This window comes from Scyliorhinus torazame, chromosome 2, assembly GCF_047496885.1.
Source record: "Scyliorhinus torazame isolate Kashiwa2021f chromosome 2, sScyTor2.1, whole genome shotgun sequence".
NCBI lineage: Eukaryota > Metazoa > Chordata > Chondrichthyes > Carcharhiniformes > Scyliorhinidae > Scyliorhinus > Scyliorhinus torazame.
In genome coordinates this window covers 362805119-362814700 of record NC_092708.1, presented here as the reverse complement: position 1 = coordinate 362814700, position 9582 = coordinate 362805119, and the positions used below count along the sequence as shown (strand labels likewise).

Here is a 9582-nt window from a genome sequence, read left to right as displayed (position 1 = left end):
TCTCTCCATATTCATACTGTACACCCTGCGCCTTCCTCCATTGTGCCTCTGCAGTGCCTGTGGTCAGCAAGTCAAATTCCACATGCAGCCTTTGCCTTTCCCTATACAGTCCCTCCTCCGGTGCTTCCGCATACTGTCTGTCCACCCTCAAAAGTTCTTGTAACAACCGCTCCCGTTCCTTACTCTCCTGCTTCCCTTTATGTGTCCTTATTGATATCAGCTCCCCCCTAACCACCGCCTTCAACGCCTCCCAGACCACTCCCACCTGAACCTCCCCATTGTCATTGAGTTCCAAGTACTTTTCAATGCATCCCCTCACCCTTAAGCACACCCCCTCATCCGCCATTAGTCCCATATCCATTCTCCAGGGTGGACGCCCTCTTGTTTCCTCCCCTATCTCCAAGTCTACCCAGTGTGGGGCATGATCCGAAATGGCTATAGCCGTATATTCCGTTCCCCTCACCCTCGGGATCAATGCCCTACCCAACACAAAAAAGTCTATGCGTGAATAGACTTTATGGACATAGGAGAAAAACGAGAACTCCTTACTCCTAGGTCTACTGAATCTCCACGGGTCCACCCCTCCCATCTGCTCCATAAAATCCTTAAGCACCTTGGCTGCTGCCGGCCTCCTACCAGTCCTGGACTTCGACCTATCCAGCCTTGGTTCCAACACCGTGTTAAAGTCTCCCCCCATTATCAGCTTTCCGGTCTCTAGGTCTGGGATGCGTCCTAGCATTCGCCTCATAAAATTGGCATCGTCCCAATTCGGGGCATACACGTTTACCAACACCACCATCTCTCCCTGTAATTTGCCACTCACCATCACGTATCTGCCCCCGTTATCCGCCACTATAGTCTTTGCCTCGAACATTACCCGCTTCCCCACTAATATAGCCACCCCCCTGTTTTTCGCATCCAGCCCCGAATGGAACACCTGCCCTACCCATCCTTTGCGCAACCTAACCTGATCTATCAGTTTCAGGTGCGTTTCCTGTAACATGACCACATCTGCTTTAAGTTTCTTAAGGTGTGCGAGTACTCGTGCCCTCTTTATCGGCCCGTTAAGCCCCCTCACGTTCCACGTGATCAGCCGAGTTGGGGGGCTTCCCACCCCCCCCCCCCTTGCCGGTTAGCCATCATCTTTTTCCAGCTTCTCGCCCAGTTCCCACGCGGCTGTATTTCTCCCAGACGGTGCCCCCCCGCCCATCCTTTCCCGCACCCACTCCCCCCTTTCCCCAGCAGCAGCAACCCAGTAATTCCCCCCTCCCCCCCCCCGCTAGACCCCCCGCTAGCGTAATTACTCCCCCCATGTTGCTCCCAGAAGTCAGCAAACTCTGGCTGACCTCGGCTTCCCCCCGTGATCACGGCTCGCCCCGTGCGGCGCCCCCTCCTTCCTGCTTCTCTATTCCCGCCATAATTATCATAGCGCGGGAACCAAGCCCGCGCCTCTCCCTCGGCCCCGCCTCCCATGGCCAACGCCCCATCTCCTCTCCCTCCCCACCTCCCCCCATCACCACCTGTGGAAGAAAGAAAAGTTACCATACCGCAGGATTAATCATACAATCCCTCTTCGCCCCCCCCCCCCCCCACTCGTCCCACCACTTTGTCCAAACGTTCATTTTCGTAGTCCAATCATTCCAATTTTTCTTCTACAATAAAAGTCCACGCTTCATCCGCCGTCTCAAAGTAGTGGTGCCTCCCCTGATATGTGACCCACAGTCTTGCCGGTTGCAGCATTCCAAACTTTATCTTTTTTTTGTGAAGTACCGCTTTGGCCCGATTAAAGCTCGCCCTCCTTCTCGCCACCTCCGCACTCCAATCTTGATAGACGCGGATCACCGCGTTCTCCCATTTACTACACCGAGTTTTCTTCGCCCATCTAAGGACCATTTCTCTATCCTTAAAACGGAGAAATCTCACCACTATGGCTCTGGGAGCTTCTCCTGCTCTCGGTCCTCGCACCATAACTCGGTATGCTCCCTCCACCTCCAACGGACCCGTCGGGGCCTCCACTCCCATTAACGAGTGCAGCATCGTGCTCACATATGCCCCGACGTCCGCCCCCTCCACACCTTCAGGAAGGCCAAGAATCCTCAAGTTGTTCCTCCTTGCGTTATTTTCCAGTGCCTCCAACCTCTCCACAGATCGTTTCTGGTGTGCCTCCTGTATCTCCGACTTCACCACCAGGCCCTGTATGTCGTTTTCATTCTCTGCTGCTTTCGCCTTCACGACCCGAAGCTCCTGCTCCTGGGTCTTTTGTTCCTCTTTCAGCCCTTCAATCGCCTGTAATATCGGGGCCAACAACTCTTTCTTCATTTCCTTTTTTATCTCCTCCACGCAGCGTTTCAAAAACTCTTGTTGTTCAGGGCCCCATATGAGACTGCCACCTTCCGACGCCATCTTGGTTTCTGCTTGCCTTCCTTGCCGTTGTTCCAAAGGATCCGCTGCAATCCGGCCACTTTCCTCTCCTTTTTCCATCCGTGTCCAGGGGGAACACCCTTCTGGTTTACCGCACGGTGTTTCCAGCCGTTAAAATTGCCGTTGTGGCTCCTATCAAGAGCCCAAAAGTCCGTTTCACAGGGAGCTGCCGAAACGTGCGACTCAGCTGGTCATCGCCGCACCCGGAAGTCTCAGCTAGCCAATTTCTGATCCAAACTGCTAAATCACCGAGTTCTTGTTTCCCATGTTTATGGCAAATGTTCAGCCCTTTGAGTTCACCTCATGACTTGCGTTCATTTGTATCATCAGCAAATTTGGTTGCACTTCACAGTCCCTTTATCCAAGCCTTGGCATTGATTGTAAATTGTCGCGGTCACCGTAGCCCTCAACATCTTTGCCTTCAACTCCTTCCAGGTTCCCATTGGGGATATCATCAATATCGGTTAGTCTGCAGTCCATGCTTGTATTAACCAGATTTAGAGGGTGTGGGAGACAGATTAGCATATTGCACTTTGAGAGGAACAGGCAGCAAATGTGAGCAAGAGGATGAAGTCTTGTTGAGGGTTGTAGTAGGCTGTGAGTGCGCAATTTCAAGCGGAAGGTGTTCCAGTGAAACATCCTGTTGTGATTGGAAGAAAGATGAGGAAAATAGGAAAGGGACTAAATTTAGAGTGACATCTTGTTCTGCAGAGAGTAAGAGAGTTGGGGAGGGGATTCCATAAGATCTAGGAGCAGAATTAGGCCACTCAGTCCATCGCGTCTGCTCCGCCAATCAATCATGGCTCGGCAGGGACTAATAGTAAGAGCTAGTAATGAGGCCAATAACTTACTTTCTGAAATAAGAACATAAATTGCTGGAAATACTCAGCAAGTCTAGCAGCATCAATGGAAAGAGGAAGAGAGTTAACATTTGTGATCTCTCATCTGAACGTGTAAAGAACATCTTCTATAACCAAGCTAGTTCTGTATCCATCTAGCCAGCCCACCCTGAATCCCATGTGATTTTAGTTTTTCTGCCAGTCTGCAATGTGGGAACTTGTCAAATGCCTTACTAAAGTCCATTTAAACTATATCCACAGCCCTTCCCTCATCAATTTTCTTTGTCACCTCTTCAAAAAACTCAATCAAGTTGGTGAGACATGACCTTCCCCGTACAAAACCATGCTGCCTGTCACTAACTAGTCCATTTTCCTCCTAATGTGCATATATCCTGTCCCTCAATATCTTTTCCAAAATCTTCCCACCACGGATGTCAGGCTCACCGGCCTATAATTTGCTGGATTAAACAAGGTAGCAACAATGGGTATGCTCCAGTCCTCTGGAACCTCGCCGGTGTCAAATAGGATGTGAAGATAGCTGTTAAGGCCCAGCTATTTCTCCCCTTGCCTCCCACAGTAACCTGGGATAGATCCCATCCAGCCATGGGGACTTGGCTACCTGAATGCAATTTAGGATACTCAACACTTCCTCCTTTGATATATTGACGTTCTCAAGAGCGTTCACACACCTATCCCTGATCTCGACATCCGTCATGTCCTTTTCCCTGGTGAATACTGATACAAAGTACTCATTAATGATTCACCCACTTCTTGTGTTCCACGCATAACTTCCCTCCATTGTCCATGAGGGGCCTACTCTTTCTCTTGCTACCCTCTTGCTCCGAATATATGCATAAAAAGCCTTGGGATTCTCCTTGACCATGTTTGCTAAAGACTTTTAACCCTCCTAATTCCACGTTTAAATTCCTTCCTACTTTCACTGTATTCCTCAAGGGCTTCATCAGCTTTTAGATGCCTTATCCTATCGTATGCTTCATTTTTCCTTTTGACTAACCTTACAATTTCCCTCATCATCCATGGTTGGCAAATCCTGACATCTCTACCTTCATTTTTGTGGGGACATTCTTGTCCTGCACTTCAATCAACTGGACTTTAAAAACCTCCCACATGTCAGACGTGGATTTGCCCTCAAATAGCCGCTCCCAATCTACATTCCCCAGTTCCTGTCTAACTTGGATGTAATTGGCCCTCACCTAATTAAGCACCCTCACCCGCAGGCCACTCTTGACCTTATCCATGACTATCCAAAATCTTATGAAATTATGGTCACTAAGCCCAAAATGCTCCCCCACTGAAACATCAATCACCTGGCCTAGCTCATTCCCCAATACCAAGTCTAGTATGGCCCCTTCCTGGTTGGATTGGCAACATACTGTATCAAAAAGCCCTCCTGGACACATGTAACAAATTGCTCTCCATCTGAGCCCCTGGCTGTAAGGGATTCCCAGTCAATACGGGGGAAGTTAAAGTCACCCATCACAACTACCCTGCTTTTTTCACACCTTTTCAGTATCTGACGACACAACTGTTCCTCTGTTTGCTGTGGGTTGTTGGGAGGTCTATAGTACACTCCCAACATTGTGATTCACCCTTCTTATTCCTGAGCTCCACCCATAATGCCTCGCTACAAGATCCCTCCAATGTGTCCTCCCTCAAGACACTGTGATCTGCTCTCTAATCAGCAATGAAACTCCCCCACCTCTTTTGTTTCCAAAGCTGTCCCATCTAAAACAACAATATCCTGGAATGTTAATATAGTCCTGTCCCTCTTTTAACCATGTCTCCGTAGTTGCAATTACATCATAGCTCCATGTAGTAATCCAGACTCTCAGTTCATCTGTCTTACCTGTTATACATCTTGCATTGAAGCAAATGCACTCCAGACCTACAGTCCTTCCCTCTGCCTGCTCTTACTCTGCGCTATGTTTATCTCAGTCTCACCTATTTCCCCAGTCACTTACTGGCCTGCTGTTCTGGTTCCCACACCCCTGTCATATTAGTTTAAATCCTCCCAAACAGCACTAGCAAACCTCCCGCCCAGGATATTGGTGTCCCTCCAGCTCAGGTGCAACCCATCCTTCTTGTACAGGTCTCAACTTCCCCAGAAGACATCCCAGTGATTCATATATCTAAAGCTCTCCCTCCTACACCAACTCTTTAGCCACATTTTCATCTCCCTGTTCTAAGCCTCACTAGTAAGTGGCATGGGAAGTAATCCTGCGATTACTATCTAGAGGTCCTGCTTTTTAGCTTCCGACCTAACTCGCTGAATTGTCTTTGCAGGACCTCTTCCCGCCTATGTCATTAGTACCAATGTGGACAATGACATCTGTCTGTTTACCCTCCTGTTTCGGGATGCCCTGTAGCTATTTAGAACCATCCAGAACCCTGGCACCAAGGAGGTAAGATCCTAGAGTCCTGTTTCCGGCCACCAAAACGCTGGTCTGTGCCCCTGGCTATCAAGTCTCCCACCACTATCATTCGCTTGGACATAGCCCGACCCTGCACTACAGCAGAACAGTTCTGGTGCCACAGGCCTGGTTGCTGCTGGTATCTTCCCCTAAGAGGCTATCCCCCCCAATCAGTATCCAAAACGGTATGCCTGTTTGAGAGGGGACTAGCCACAGGAGGCTCCTTACCTGTCTGCCTCTCCTGGCGGTCACCCATCTACCTGTCTGAACTAGTGGTGTGACCACCTCCCTGAAGCTAGTGTCTATCACACTCTGTCCTGTATGCTCCGCAATGTGTCCAGCTGCTGCTCCACTGAACTACGCTGTCTGTGAGGAGATGCAGCTGATCACACTTCCCGCAGATATGGTCGTCTGGGATGCTAGAAAGCTCTCTGATCGTCCACATCTGGCAGGAGGAGCATATCACTGCCATCTCTGCCCTTGTACACTTAAGAAAGATATAAAAATAAGAATCTTACTTTGCTTGTCCACCTCACAGTGCCTTTTGTTTGGTTAGAATTGAATTGGGGATGACGGTTGATGATGGCCACTAACGAACTGCTGTGAATTTTCAACATTTGCAGTTTTATACCTATGCAGCAATGATAACAATGACAATGGTTGAACTGGAACATAGAAAGACATCCATAGATACTCTATAGTACAGAGGAGTCCATTCGGCCCATCGAGTCTGCACCAACCCTCTTAAAGAGCATACTGCTTAGGCCCACTCCCCCACCCCATCCCCACCTAACCTGCACATCTTTGGACTGTGGGAGGAAACTGGAGCACTCGGCATATAAAACGTTTCACCTTAAAAAAAAACCACGCAGACACGGGTAGAACGTGCAAACCCCACACAGTCACCCAAGGCCGGAACTGAACCCAGGTCTCTGACGCTGAGGCAGCAGTGCTAACCACTGTGCCGTCCAAGGTGCTTCACTCATGTATAATCAAACAAAGGAGATGTGATCAAAACTTTGGTCCAAGAGGCGGTAAGGAGAGAATTCTATATTGTGGACTGAAGGGACAGTTGCTTCTTGGTTTCCGAAAAGAGGGAATAGGGAAAGATTAGCGCATCGCACTTCTTCAATTTTCCTAATCACCTACAACATTTACTTCATGTTTTATGGGGCAGATGAAAATAAAGCTGAAAATATTTTAGAGCGAGGCTCGCTGTTCAAGCTTCAAGGACTGGATTAGCTCTGCGTGTTGGGTAATATGTACTTATTATTAATGGTTAACGAGCAAAAAAATGGTTTCTAACTTGCTTACTCAATTGGCTTTCCTCCACAACAACATACCAATCAGAACGATGTTGCAAGACATGTATCAGTAAAAAAAAAACGTTTGCTTTCAGCGCAAGCAAGAAATGTGAACGGTAAGATTTGATACAGCAATAGTTTAACTGTTGCGTCTCTTCTCTATTGTTTTTACTTTATGTTTTGTTATTAATTAATTGATATTTATCTATTATATTAATCAAATAATATAATGTAACTTCATATCATATCAAATTATAACTGGTTTGATAAAAATTAAAATTAAACTCATAGCTTGCGATCTGTGTGAGCAGTCCTGTGCTGGAAACAGGGCCAGCAAACTAGTAAATAAAAAGTGAACTACTGCAACTAAAGTAAGCTGTATCGTTGCTCGTCGCTTCAAATAAGCTGCTGTTGTCTCGGTGTCTCCACACTCCTCACTCGGAGAATAGTGTGAAATAGTGAAGGATTTCTCCGCGATATAAAGGGTCCCTCCATAGCCTCCAGCTCTTTATATCAGTTGGTGAGGTGATTAGTCCTAAGTGGCGGGCAGACTTTATGAGCTCCTGCAACCCATAGGATGAGGGGGAGGGGTAGGGGGCATCTACACCCACACCCATTGACGCTGATGACAACCCCAAATTTCAAGCCAGACCTCAGCTCTCCACTCACCGACACCACCTCGAACGGGATTTGAATCCTGCACCGTTTGCCTCAGAAGTGGAAATGTTGCCCCTAAGGCAAAGGCTTGCTCCATTCGAGAGGTGATTCGATGGGTTAACAGTTGGATACAATGAGATCTTTGTGCTTTACGGACGCTGATTTACTTTCTAATATTCGTCATTAATTTTATTTGATCCACAATTGATCACGGTACCATGTATAACATATTTATGTTAAACCATATCGACAAAGTACTCATATAGTGCAAAGTAGCCCTTAAATTTTAATGTTTTTGGATAGCAGATGTTAAAAAGTGTTAATTCATAATTATGAAGACTCATAAATTATGGTCGATAGGGGAGGTGGTGGTGTTGTGGTATTGTCACTGGACCAGTAAACCAGAGACCCAGAGTAATGCTCTGGGGACCTGGGTTCAAATCCTGCCACTGCAGATAGTGAAATTTGAATGCAATGAAAATCTGGAATTAAACGTCTAAAGGTGACCCATGAAACCAGTGTCGATTGTCTGGTTCACCAATGTCCTTTAGGGAAGGAAATCTGCCATCCTTACCTGGTCTGCCCTACATGGGACTCCAGATCCACAGCAATCTGGGGATGTGATAGCTCATATTTGCCACATTCTCCATAAGGAACTGACACCGAATGGGCTTGGAGGGCACCCTATGCTGATTGCTCTCAAGGTCACTGGCAGACTGAACGTTTTTGCCTTCGGATACTTCCAGAGCACCCCTGGGACCCTTTGCAAAATCTCACAATCGGCGACACACAAACGCTTAAGGGAGGTACCGGATGCCCTTTTCAGTAAATCTCACTATTGTGTGCAGTTCACCATGGATGAAGCAAGCCAAGCTGCCAGAGCTGTGGGAATTGCTGTGATCTCAGGCTTTCTGCAATGCAAAGTGCCATTGATGGCACATGGGTGACCAGGAGAGCTCCCTGGCGACAGCCTGTGAGATCAATTCATGGAAAAGAACTTCACTCTCTCAATATCCAGGTCATTTGTGATCACAGAAAGCAGATCCAGCATGTTTGTGCTAGCTACCCAGAGAGCTCACATGACTCACATATTTTGAGTCACTAATGGCGCCAGAGAAATTTTAAGGGAGCTCAGCGCTTAGATGCCCGACTCCTTGGAGATAAGAGAAGTCCACAGACATGGCCAATGCTGCACATTCAGCCACAATGCTGTCGATAAAGCAGACAATTGGTCAAGATGCATTTCAGATGCTTGGACGGTGGTGTGGGACTCTCCAATACTCACCGCAGAGAGTGTCCCACATCATTGTTGTTCGCTGCATCCTGAACAACCTGGAATTGCAAAGGGGGACTGTGCTGCCAAAGGGAGACATGGAGGAGCAGAACATTTCCTCGGACAACGAGGACCTGGAAGGGGATGAATCTGAAGAGGGCAAAGATTTAGGCCAGCCTCATGAGGGTGCCATTGCAAAAGCACAACACGCAGACAACCTTAAAGCTACAAGATTTCATGAGGAATAAAGTAAAGTCAAACATTCATGATCAAAGCTCTCTTCATGCTTCGAAGCAGGGGAATGACAAACCTGAACTGCCATCTTCAACATGTCATGGAAGGTAAGCAATCTCAGTGATCACAGAGGAAGATCACAGATCAACCCTAATAATGGGGTCATCCTTGGAAGGTGTAGTAGTCGAGGGAACATGTGGCCGCTGTGGGATGTGACTCGCACTCCACTAGCGCGCATCCTTAAGCAACTACACATAGTGCAGTTCTTTCAACCGTGGCAGCAACAAGCCAGTGTCCGTGGAATCCTTCGAGCGACTGAAACACCATCACACACATGGACACGCTCGTGCCAGTGTGACAGCAGCTTAGCAAGACGACTCGAAAATGGAGAACATTTGTCAATGGTTAGAACGCAAGTGTCG

The 9582-nt window shown here is 47.8% G+C and overlaps 1 protein-coding gene across 3 annotated transcripts in view; it reads left to right on the top strand.

The window, feature by feature from the left end:
• The first annotated feature begins 6606 nt into the window (after nucleotides 1-6606).
• The window catches only part of LOC140404325 (protein Z-dependent protease inhibitor-like), a 31318-nt gene continuing 28342 nt past the window's right edge, over nucleotides 6607-9582 (top strand). Inside the window, exon 1 of one of the 3 annotated variants that reach the window (XM_072492716.1) lies at nucleotides 6607-6726. The gene's annotated coding sequence lies outside the window, so the exon portion shown is untranslated. Of the gene's footprint in view, nucleotides 6727-6942; nucleotides 7113-7738; nucleotides 7758-9582 lie in introns of those variants that run through there. The other 2 variants (XM_072492707.1, XM_072492733.1) reach the window with 2 other exon arrangements.